Source organism: Solea solea, chromosome 15, assembly GCF_958295425.1.
Source record: "Solea solea chromosome 15, fSolSol10.1, whole genome shotgun sequence".
NCBI classification, from domain to species: Eukaryota; Metazoa; Chordata; class Actinopteri; order Pleuronectiformes; family Soleidae; genus Solea; species Solea solea.
The window spans coordinates 25,333,590-25,342,109 of NC_081148.1; positions in this window are offsets into that span (position 1 = coordinate 25,333,590).

Sequence of the window (8,520 nt, forward strand, 5' to 3'; positions counted from 1 at the left end):
AAAAACCCAACTATGTTTGAGCTAACGCGAAATGCAGCCGTTTCCCCCAAACAGATATTATTATTTCCCTTGCGAAGGGAAGAAATGCCACATATTGCGTAAAAGTGGGCGTCGACGGGTCGTCCTTTGATCGAAGAAACTGCCTGGCACAGGTTGGCACAGAGGCAGGAAAAGAGCTTGGATGTTCTCTGCTGCCAATCCAGATGTCACACACACATACACACCTTCGCGGAAACTCTTTTCCGAAGTTAAAGCTGCTTTTGTTCTTGGGGGAAAAAATGCTCAAACATGGTTGGGTGGAAAACGCGACAAACGGCTGAAGCCTGTGTTCTCGGCCGTTGTTGCGAGGAAAAAGGAGTGAGGTGGTGGCCTCAAACAAAAAAGTGTCGTAAAAAAAAAATACACATTCTAACATATTTATTTTCTATCCGCACACATAATCAAAGTGTAATTATTTTTCTAGACAAAACTGAAAAAATACCATAGTATATAGTAGAATAATTATCTTCAATAACAATCACATATCAAGAGATTTTTGTCGTTGTTTGTTTTACGTCAAACAAAAGTAGAAATTTATTTTTTAAACGCCGCCCATTCTTAAAAGGTCCAAAATGCAACACCTGAGCACAAACGTCGAGCTAAAACACTCGCGAATATGACAGCTAATGCCTGTTCTAGCAGGTTCGCCATTGACGTAGCGTTTTCTGTCGCAGATATGTCACGTAAATATTAACCCAAGTCTTTAACCCAAGCTTAGGGCTTATGTACTACTTTCGGTCATCTTGTTTTTACTACTACCACGATTGAACTGGGTGGCATGTGAGGCTCATATTATTGTTTTCTGTTGTGTTGTACTTGTGCGACGTAGCCGTGTCACAACATATACAGGACAGTCTGTTGCGACCGACAGCTTGAACGAAGTTACCAGCAAAAAGTCGCCCGTTTCGGTTGGACGAAAATCGAGGGATTTACTCGTGTGAAAGTTCGTCACTTGCATGAATTTCTGGAGTTCAAATATTTCACTTGAGCGACAGAAGCTAAAGCTAAATTTTGCTTCCTTGCAGGTTTTCATCATGGGTCTTTGGTTTGTTTTTGTATGTCGTCTGACTGTGCAAAAAATGGTGAGGTTAGATTTAAGAGGCTCAAAGTACTTTCTGCTCGTTAATCACATTCAAGCAGAACTTGTGGAATCGTGAATTATACGTATGACATGGCTAGTCGTGGATAGAATAACCTGAAAATGTGGACTTAAATGATCTTAAATGTGATGCAGGAGTATTAGAATCTGTTGTCTCGTGATTTTGATACAGGCTTTAGTGTTTACGACAAACAAAACAGTTAAAATGCATAATTAATGTTTGGTCTCAGGCAAAAATAAATGTTGCATATTGGACCTTTTAATAAACCGTATCACTCTGGAGCAAATGAAGCTCAGACTCGATCGCTGTGTGAAACCTTCATCTTCAGCCGCTGGCAGCTCGGTTCTGTTGAGTGCTCATAGTTTATGGCTACGTTTACACTGCCAGGTCTCGATGTTTCCTGTATCTTTGAAAAGTGACCCATATCTGACATCTACATTTAAACTGGTTAACACTTTGGTGAGACAAACTACAGCAGGTGGACTTGGTTACTGACCTGTAAATATATATGGTAGTGAACTGCAGCGTTATAATGAAATGAATACCAAAGAAATAATAATAATACAAGCTCTCACTTTCTGACGCATCTTTACAGGTCACTGGAATTTAGCTTGAAAACCTTGTCCTCCAGACTCCCTCTTTCCAGTGAAAGTAGTTGTCAACACTGGTGCATTCAGGTGGGAATATCCAACCTATTGTAGACACAAATGCACAAATCTGATTTATCAAGAAATACGAATTAGGCTTCATTTCAATTTTATTATGTCAACATCACCGAGAGCAGAGAGACCCAACAAAACTCACTTTTAACTTTAAGGAAGGTCAAAGATATGCAGCCATCTGCCAAGACAGGTTGTGGTGAAAGGAAAAATGGGGGACAGAGGAGAGGTGGGGGGACTGAGAGGGGGGAGAGAAAGGACCAGAGGAAGGTGATGCAGAGGTAGAAGAGAGAGACCAGGAGTTTGTTTCCTGCTAAAACTTTCAGGTCTAATCCAATCCACCGCGCAGTGTAAACGCAGCCGTAGGAACGCATTAAAACTCATGTGAGGACACAGATGAGACGCGTCCACTGAATCTGTCCAATGCTACAGATCCCATCAGCACAGTAAAAATATCATAAATGAATAAAAGGTTTATAGGATCGTTCCCAAGCTGTTCGACCTAAGTTAGGTCCCGACTTCTGTTTTCCACAAAAAATATCAAAGAAAAGTTAGTTCTTAGTAAAAAAAAAAAAATGAAAGAAGAACAAAAACCAGTTTGGATTATGAAAAAATAAGATAATATTGTAGTAAATATGTTTGTGTAAATTCAAACACTCTACTGAGGCCTAAGCGTCGTCTGTCCTGACGTGAACTTGACCCGTGGTTACGTCATCGTCACTGTCGTCATCGTCGTCACAAACTCGTAGCAAATAGGTTTAATATTCAAAGAATAACGTGAGTTCAAAATTTGTGTATAATCTGGGTTTTTAACAGCTATAACTCTTGCTGTAGCCTGAAGAATAAGGGACTATTATTATTATTAATAATAATAATAATAATAATAATAATAAAAATAAATATGACTCATTACGCAAAGAAAAAGAAAGAAAATAAATGTGTTTCATGATTCTTGGGAAAAGGAACGGGAAAAAATTGGATCTGGAATTTTGTCAGCACCAAGTTTATTTAAAAAAAAATAAAAATAAATAGGGGAGATCCTTAAATTTACTGCGTTTCTTTTTGTTTTTAAATTTGTGTTATTACGTGGTTTACATTCCATTTTGTCACAATCTGTCACAACTGCTTCTTATTTGTTTACAGATTATTTCTTCTTTTTTTGACTGGCATTAACACAAACTAAGTAATTGAATTATTATTTTTCTTTACACATGATTACTGTATCTGTCTATTTGTGTCTGACTCAAACTTCTCTGCTTCCCACCAGGCCTGAACGATTTGAACAAAATTGCGATAATTCAGATTTTTTAAAGTTGCGGTTCAGTTCACTGTGTAATAGCTTTTTAATTAGGGATGCATGATAATATGGGGGGGGGGGGGTCAATAACAGCAAAAAAAAAAATATTTTTAATTATTCCAATAATCTACTACTTTAATACAACAAAACTAAGCGAAACATTGCGATATTCTACTGCAAGGATAAACATTTAAAGATATTAATTGACAAGTATGAGTCATACTTTAAATTATTTTTTATTTTAAGAAAGAAGAATTATTGAAAACACAAGAAAAATTGAATGGCAGCAATTGCCATTAAAGTTTGCTACTAGCATTGTTTTGAAGCTGTAGTGTGTACTTTAAAGAAAAAAATATAAGTAAATGTTAAATCATTGTAAAACAGGAAGTGTAACAGCAACATTGAGCTGGCTAAAAATTTGACTAAAGTCTCAAAGAAATGTGCACGAAAAGTTACATGAGTGAACTTGATGGCTCTAAAACTCGGTTAAAGCTGATAGTTTTGCATGACGGAGTGTGTTTTCAGATGATTTTACAAAGTTACGCACTGCAGCTTTAACAAAAACTAAAAGATATTAACGTTTCTATTCAGCCCTATGTCCTACATTTGTCTCTCAATTGTCTCTATTTGATGTTTCGGGGTCTTTGTTTTTTTGAGTGTTTTCTGTTTTGTTTTTTTAAAGTGCCATGAAAACTTCATGAAAATCCTTCATCCTTCAGTCATTCACTGTGAGAAAAACAACACAAACACAAACACAAACATCTTCTCTTGTGTCTTGTACTGATGTGGAGAACATCCAAGCCTTCAGTGCCTCCACGTCAGTACAGAGCCAGGCAGTGTAGTCGCAGGACGACCCAGATTAAGACCCACTAGAGCGAAAAGTGGCATTCAAATTACGACACTTACTGTACGTACGTGTTTATTTATTTACTTTACGTCTTTTGTGTTTATGTGTGATCAGATTATCAGATTATGGATGACTGAAAGATGACATCACATGTTTTGTCCACCGAACAAATCTAATCTATTGTTTTTCTTTTGCAGATATAATAACTTATTATTAATATATGGGAATTGTATCAGATTATAATAGAATATATAATATTTATGGGGTGGGATTGCGGGTCTCAAGTCTTAATAATACATTAAACTTGCATTCAGCAATTTTTTTCTTATTTTTTTGTTTTGCTGAATGAATTCAGGACATTTTGCTCTTGCGTATCACAGATGGGATTTGTTGGTTTTGGACACGGAAAAAAAAAATAAAAATCATGGATTATTTGATGGTGCTGAGATGATCTACCTGACTCTGTCAAATATAATCTGCTGATAAATAATATACTGTCTTGTACAAAAAGTTTGTACATAGGTTGTACATGGTTTCTTTTTGTATTTTCTCAAATTAAAAATGGATGTATTTGTGTTCTAAAACTCCACGTTGTACCTTTTTCTTTTTATTCCACTTACTAAGAAAAACATTTCATGGGTGTTTATCAAGTCAAGTCAAAGGCAAGAGCGTTAACCACTACACCAACCGTGCAGCCCCCAAACTTGTCCACAAACCAAAATTATTACGTTTTAATGATTTATTTATTATATGGAGCAAATAAACCAGAAAATATTCACATTTAAGAAGCTTTAATGTATTTGTGTTCTAAAAAGAAAAACATTTCCTGGGTGTGACAAACTGGAAATTTTCAAACTGTTAAAACGCCACATTACAAGCTCCGGTCTGAACCAATGATCGACCATGACCATGATTGATTGATGCAAGGACCCAATATCGGCGACTTGCAGCTTTATTCATTTTTAAGTTGATCAAATGATCATTATTTTACTGTCACCTATTCTCTGTGTTTCCCAGGTTATCATAGACTAGGTCTGAATAATTAGAAGTTACTAACCTCAACACAAGTACACACTTATGCTGTTACTAAGGTGAGTAAACACGGTTTTCAGAGGTCTGTAGAACACACAGATATCACCGTGTCTGACCTTGACTATCATCACCAGGTGGCAGCTTTATGAATACATACTGTATTTTTTTTCCAAATCCCCACCCAGGAGAAGAGGTCGTTGACCTTGCGCTCCGTGTTGCCGATCGGCTTCACCCGCCCGAGCCCCGGCATTAGTCTTGATTTACGTTTTACTGACACGCCATTAGCTGCTCCATCACTTTCACCTGTCAGCCTGTCAGTCAGCGCCGATCCACAGTGACGGCTGGGAATGGCATTGGAATCACATTCCTGTCCAACGGAGACGGTGAGTGACAGCGGACGAGCGGGGAGGACATCACACCCAGGTATCTGTGCCGCGACGTCAGCGCGATGAATGTTTGTGCATCGGCATCAGGACGCGTCGCATCTTAATGTCTGTGTGTGTGTGTGTTTCTTTTTTTCCCCAGATGATTCACAGAGGACGTCGTCGTCCTCGTTCTGACAAAAGATCTGAATTCTGAAGTAAAAGTTTGTGAGATCTTAAAGAAACGCTGTTTCTGTGGCGAACAGGTAACGGGGTGAGGTTTAAACGTTTGAGTTTAGAAGAAGAATCTGTTAAAGGTTTAAGGTCTTTGTACACCAGACGCGATGTGAATGTACGAGACCAAAGTGCGGATCATTCAGGTGCAAATTACGACACACGTACCCTCCCATGTGTCAAGCACAATGCGAAGAAACAAATAAATTAAGAAAAACACTCGTCATCGCTCTATTTAATGATCACTCGTTTTGATTGGTTTGCGGTAAATTTGTTGGAAAAGGAACTCGACCGATGAAGAACGACACATACTTCAAAATAAAAGACATTCACGGGCCAAAAAGGAATCAGTAAATATCAAAACCAAGCATTTAAGTGGCAGGAGTTGGACGCCTCTGGTGTCTCCTGTCCTTCAAACATCCCGAGCAGCAGAAACTCTGAGGTGTTTCCAAACAACGAGCCACTCCTCACTCGTAGACGTAGAAAGACGTCAGTGGACATTTTGTACGTCCTCCTCCTCGTCCTCCTCGTCCTCCTCCTCAGCTCAAGTGTGCAATTTCACACTCCAGTGTCAAACAGGCCGCTCAGAAGGAGAACCCTGGCATTTGTCGTCATCTCTCGCTCTTAAATGTGCAAACACTATTACCCTCAGGTTATCTGAAGTGGTGGGTGAAGATTCTCAGCCTCTCCTTCTCCTTCTCCTTCGTCTTCAAACAAAAAAACACCAACAGTGACGAAGAGCGAGGTCAGGAGCGACGGATGAAGCGGAGCAGATGTTTGTGTGGCTGCTGATTTGTGGCCTGATACAGAGGCAGCTGCAATTGATGGCTTGTTAGTGAGGACAGGGGGACGGGGACGTCCTCGTCCTCTGTGAGATGTTTTCAAAATGATTGATTTACAATATAGTGGCTCTGTGTGTGTGTGTGTGTGTGTGTGTGTGTGAGTGATGCAGATCGATCCCGGTGAAATTGATTGATCAGCCGTTTAGCTTCAACACTGTGTTTACACCGAACCGGAGCCGAGCAGCCACTTCTCCTCCTCCTTCCTCCTCCTTCCTCCTCCTTCACCTCCATAAAGCAGGAGAAATGCCACCTCGGGGGCCGGTGGCAGCGAAAACAAGCCGCTATCAGAATATGAACCATAAAAATGTAATCATACAGTGAGAAATACGGACGTAAACGTTTACGATTGTGTACTTTACTCCGCTATCAACGCGTCCTTCTGTGACTCAGAGATACTGTGCCTTTAAAAGTAATGGCTCACCTGCGAGTGAGAGAGCGAGAGCCGGGGAAAGTAGTGTTTGTGTTATCACGGTGTCACATTGAGACGCTCGGGCGAGGAGGAGGAGGAGGAGGAGGAGGAGGAGGAGGAGGGAAAGTGAAATAACTAATAACCGCAGATTTCCGTAAACAAGCAGTTTGTTCTCGGCCGCAGTTAAAGCTGACGAGAAACCATCGCACGCACGACATGGACGTGATTTAAGAAAGTAAATAACCCTCATTTCTGCTACAGGGTTTTTGTTTTCTGCTTAAAAAGTCAAAAAATTATATTGACTCCTTTTATTTCTCCTGTTCTTCTTCTTCTCCTGGTTCTTCTTCTACTGTTCTTCTTCTTCTACTGTTCTTCTTCTCCTGGTTCTTCTTCTTCTTCTCCTGGTTCTTCTTCTACTGTTCTTCTTCTTCTACTGTTCTTCTTCTTCTCCTGGTTCTTCTTCTTCTACACTTCTTCTCCTGCTCCTCTTACTCCTTAAAGTCTTTGATTGATAGTTTGATAGTTTGATAGTTTGTGTAATCTCTGCTCAGTGTGCGTGAACATGAATGAGAGGATAAATGATCCTTCTTATCTTCTGTACATTAACACTCGCAGATGTTTCCTTCTGTCTTGATTTTCCAATCGAAAAATAACACATGACATTATGGGTCATTTAGTGAATCAATGAATGACAGCGTTTGAGATAATTCCTCCAAAGAGCCGGGAGACATGGACGTCTGAACGGAACGTCCACCTCGGGACGGGATTATCGACGTGTGTGTGTGTGTGTGTAATGATTTCAATAACATTGATGTGAAAGACGTCGACAGCAATTACAGCGTTTTCCTTTGACCTCGTTCAACTTTGACTGCGAGTGTTAAAAACATCACATTCAATCTCAAACACACACACACACACACACATCAATCTCAGGGAATCTTAAACTGGAATTGTGGTTCGTCATACCATAATAATCTGAAATCCAGTTAAAGATTCTCTGAATCCCTGTTTCTTTGCTCCATAAAACAAATAAATCATTAAAAATGAATAATTTTTTGTTTTGTGGACAAAACAAGACATTTAACAACATCATCATTTCCAGGTTTGAGAAAAAATTTTCAAAATTTTATGAACCAAGCGATGAAAATAATTGTTAGTTTATTTAGAAATAAATTATATTTCAGTAGATTATTGTTCTAACAGTAAATAAATAAAAGTACACATTTCTTACGCCGTTTCATTATGTTAGGTAACTCTATGTGTTTTTTTTAATGTTACATTTGCTTTTCCACAACTTAATGTCGATACAGTTGTGGTAACAGGAAGTAGTCATACTGCAGTCTCACCAGTAGATGTCGCCGTTTCTCACACAGCGGCTCCTCCGACATTTGAATAGAAAACCAGGTTAATGAGTGTGTGTTTGACACAGAGACGGACCGTGAACCCTCGTCCCCCCCTCGTCCCCAACTCAGCTCAGCTCAGTTCGGGCAGTGATAGCGGTTTCCATGACGACGAGGCGCGCACGGCGCATCAGCGGTGGCCCAGATAAACACTCGATCCTTTACGAAAACAAGAAGGTCATTACGGCAGCTTGTCAAATCAATGCCCCGCGCGTCCGACTTGATTAAGACGTCTCCCTCACTTCTGACACACACGTCGATAGCGGCGAGATGCAGTGGCTGATGGGAGGAAAGGAGGG